Consider the following 4,806-nt stretch of genomic DNA (forward strand, 5'->3'; position numbering starts at 1 on the left):
GTAGAAGCCCCCAGACCACATTCCCCTGATACATCAGCTTCCATTTTCATATGATAACAACACCTTACATTTACTGAATTTTTGCTGCATGCAGCTACCCTGCTAAATATTTTAAGTGTATCCTCTCATTCTACCCTCATAACAACTGTAGGAAGTAAGTTATGGTTTTACCCCTAAATGTTTTCATTTTTATTAAAAAAAGTTTAGCTTAAAAAAAAAAAAAAAAAAAAAGCAGCTGAGTAGATCTCTCCAAAGAATTTCCGTGACCTGGCATGTGCTTGCACTAAACAAGCCAGATCTCCATTTTCTGCTTCAACTTCTTCAAAATATCCTGTGAACTGGTAATGTTTAAGGACATAAGTGTGAAGTAAATTCATAATCTTGATGGATCTCCCAAAACGTAATGTAATGACCCTCACTTACAAAGTTCACAGCACAGATCCTCCTGGTGCAAGGGAAATTGAGCTTACTTCATTTTTTAAAAAATTTAAATAAACTATTGAAATCTCCTATTATATTTCTTTAATAATAGGTCCCTCATCGATGACAAATTATCTCAGTTTTCCACATGGAGACTAAACTTCTTAACTTTCTTGCCAGCAATGATTATTTTTCCACTAGTTCAAATATGTTAGTTGATTGGGACTTAATATTATTATTCTTATTTCTAAAAATGCCTAGGTTTTTTCATGTGGTTTATAGGGCACAGATGAGACACAATTAGATTAGAAGAAACAGCTTTCTATTTCCAGTCAGGCTCAGAGTCACAAAACACAAAGGTAAAATTATTCTGATTTGTAAGTATTTTTCTGCATATACTTATTTTGCGTTGTTCTCCATATATGATTACATAATAGAGATTCATGAAAAAAGGAACATGTACCAGAAATGCAGGGTTCAAGAAACTCAAAAGGATTTCAAATTAGCATACTTCACTCAACCACTGAGAGCACTCTTGATTTGAAATATTTTGTGTTGGCACCAGTTTCCTTTGTATTTCTTAATGCTTTCTGGTCATTACTGGATTTTTAGATCTACACAAATATATAAGTACGTTTTGACTCACTCTGATTAGTCTGTGCACTTTATCTCTACTGTAGTTAAAGATCTTCCTTTGAAGTTCTCCCTTTCAGCTCTATCCCCTAACCTGTGACCTCCCAACATGCTGCTCTCTTAAATCTGCCTATCTTTCTCTCCACCATGTCAAGCGGTCTGGGTGAAAAGCTGGATGCAGTGGGGAAAGCTTCCTGAAAATACAGGCTACTAAGCCCTTCAAACTTCCTTCTTTCATATTGCCCCTCAAGCAATAACCTTTGTTTCTTCTGGGGAGTAGTTAGCTCAGATACACTCCCTGTTCTAGCTGTATGAGGCACTTCACGCTAAACGTCTTCATGATTTTCCAGAACAGACACTATCTAGTATTACCTTTTATATACTAAATAGGACATCACCCAGGTGCCTGGATGGTTAAGCCCCTGCCTTCGGCTCAAATCATGATCCCAGGATCCTGGGATGGAGCACCCCCCTGGGGAGTTCAGGGGGGAACCTGCTTCTCCCTGTCCCTCTGCCCCTCCACCCCTACTCATGTTCTCTCTCACTTGCTCTGCTCTCTCTCTCTCAAATAAATAAAATAAACAAATAGGGCATCGCCAGAAATAATAAATAAATAAATAGGACAACACCATTAGAATTTAAAAAACAAAAGCTAAATTTATGTCAAAGAATAGAGAGACAGAAAAAGATACCCGTCCTGCCCACCCACATTTTACTATAAGCCAAATTAAAACAATCATTAAAGTTATTTATTTTAAACCATTTGATATGCAATCCACAGTGCCCACCCAGACTAGAATTTGCAGGGTGGTAGAATATTACACATTTAATATCTCAGTAATCATAACTATTAAAATAATCATAATAATACTCTGCACTTACTGAGTACCTTTCATCCAAGAATCTCAAAGCCCTCTCCAAACATTAATTAGTTCTCCTAACACTTCTACCAGATAGATAAATATCATCATCCCGTTCCCCTGGTGAGGAAACCAGCACCCCTGGTTGTGAGTAGCCCCAGGCCATTCCATGAGGCAGTCGCAGTTCTGAGGGTGCTATCCCACTGAACAAAATTCTAACCAGTGTGTTCCTTTTTTGTCATGTTACATTTATTCTAAGCAAGCTGAGTTCCCAGATTGCTGTTTTAAAATCGTCAATGAGCTGTAAAATAATTTTAAGAATATACGTAAATCCCCAGTGAAACTAATAAAAATAGGACCACAAGAATAGGATCGCATGTGAACATCTCCCTGACATGCATTTTTAAATCTTTGTTCTCCAAATGTCACAACAAATAAGAATGAAGTCTATAATCAATTTGTACTTGCCATGAATCTTCTCTAAAGTTTTCATAATTAAGCCATATTACTGTTTTTACTTTCTATACTTGTTCAGTTTCCTCGTGGTGCTTCACCTAGAAAAGTTTAACTCTCCAGATGATTCAATGTCTTTTAAATTGAGCTGTTGTAGATAAAAATTGAAAATATCTGCATTCATTCCTTTTATGCTTATGATGCTGAAAACTTTAAACACAGTCAAATTTACATGGGAAAAAAAAAACCCTTGGGCTTTTGAGATGAAGTTTTTGCTTTATTCTTTCTCTCTCTGCCTTGGTATTCTAGTCATCACTTAATTTTACACTCCTTTTAGGTGATTTTTTTCTATTTTACACTTACATGGAGCTAAGTAATTTTTCACTTTAGTTGTGGATTTTCATTGTGAATAAATGTTCACTCCAAACGTGGCCTTGCTCACTCTATTCACCGACACCACACAAAATTTACCTATACTTTAATTATAAGATAGAATTTGGGGGAGTCAGGCAATTATGTCCCAGACAAAAATTTATAGTGCCAGAGCAGTATAGACAGTGTCGTAGATATTCAAATCCTATAAACCAATTCAGAACTAGTTATGCTAATGGTTTCTGAATGTTAATTATAGAGTCTGGGAGCTCCTAATGTTAAGTTAGAGTCCTTTAAATAGATAATATTAAGTTTGGTTCCAGACCATCTACTTACCCAAGTCTAGAAATTCAGGAGAGTTGGAGGATAAAAGTGATCTGTATTTGTTGTTCTTTTAATAATTTGCTGATATCCTAAAGATATTCAAATAAAGTCACTTTTATTTAAAACATGTGAACTTTGGGTTATAAACTTTTATCACATTCTCCACCATCTTCCTATTTTGGCTCTATTGAAATATGTCTCATCTCTTACGCTTTTCTACAATTTCCTTACTTCTCTTATTTATCTTCTTCCCACCATTTTGCTGTTCTGTTCCCTAAAGGCCCACCACCAAACAGTTGTTTGAGAATATCCTCCACTAAGTAATGTGGATCCCAAATATTTTTATCCCTCTATAGTAAGATTTATATTGGCTTTTCTAAACCCCAGTGATGCTATCTAATTAGATTACTTGTCATAATCATTAACATAACTCTTGTATTTAAGAAATAATCCAGTTTTAGCAACCAGAGTTGCCATTTTTTTCCAATTGAGCATTCTTTCCGTTTATGTACAGAGAGCTGTGATTTTTTTTTTTTAACTTTTATGCCTTTATTTTCTGGATTTCCTATTTTTTTTAATGGGATTTGAACTCATGACCCTGAGATCGAGACCCGAACTGAAATCAAGAGTCAGACACTTAACTGACAGAGCCCCCCAGGCACCTCTGGATTTCCTATTTTTGAACACTACATAATTTCTCAAATCATTACCCATGCACCCCATTTTATATGACATAGAAATAAAAATCTACATGGATTCAAGTTCCTGATAGGAGGCAATGTTGGAAAATAAGAAGAAAGCTGATAATGATTGCAGTAACTCTGACCCGTTCGAGGCACAAAGTGATGCTTGGAGACATGCTGGTCTGATAACCACCTTTCTAAAAGTGAAAACGTTCTTCAATACTATTGGGACACCTTTCATCTTCTCTGATTTGCTGAAAAGGATGAGGTGTATTTTACATGCTTCTGATGGGTTCAGAGATACCTCTCTCCAACACTTATCTTTAAATACAGTTTCACACATCTGACACTAAACCCTGAATCACCAAGAGCAGATTTAGTTCACCCCCTCCCTCACCCCACAGCCCAGGTTAGTATCAAGGCCAGACTTGTAGGCAGAGGAGCCCCGGGCAATCTTTTCAGCCTCCCACAAAATAATTATTGAGTAATCACTCAAGGCAAGGATTAAGTTGTTGCAGGTTAAGAGAAACAAGAAAAGGTGGGCAGAGAATAATTGGGTTCTCCTGATAGCTTACCTGAAGATGATACTTTAAATCTCAAGAGTTAAAATACTCATATTTAGAAAGAAAATTATGGCATAGTTGACTTTACATCACCTAATTTAAACTTGGTGGATATCAGGAGTGAAAATGGTTTTTGTTTAAAAATAAAGAACGAAATAAAAGTAGATATTTGAGAAAAAATATTTAAGAACTACATAGAAGTTAAAAAAAATGAGAATTTGGGGCACCTGTGTGGCTCAGTGGGTTAAAGGGTCTGCTTTCAGCTCAGATCGTGATCTCAGGGTCCCGGAGTCGAGCCCCGCATTGGGCTCTCTGCTCAGCAGGGAGCCTACTTCCTCCTCTCTCTCTCTCTGCCTACCTCTCTGCCTACTTGTCATCTCTGTCAAATAAATAAATAAAATCTTTTAAAAAATGAGAATTTTTCTCAAGGACAAAGCAATATATAGTGCATTTTACTCATTTAAATAATAGAAATATAGTTGTATATATATGTATATA

This window comes from Enhydra lutris, unplaced genomic scaffold (genome assembly GCF_002288905.1).
Source record: "Enhydra lutris kenyoni isolate GAN:26980312 unplaced genomic scaffold, ASM228890v2 scaffoldscaffold15, whole genome shotgun sequence".
NCBI classification, from domain to species: domain Eukaryota; kingdom Metazoa; phylum Chordata; class Mammalia; order Carnivora; family Mustelidae; genus Enhydra; species Enhydra lutris.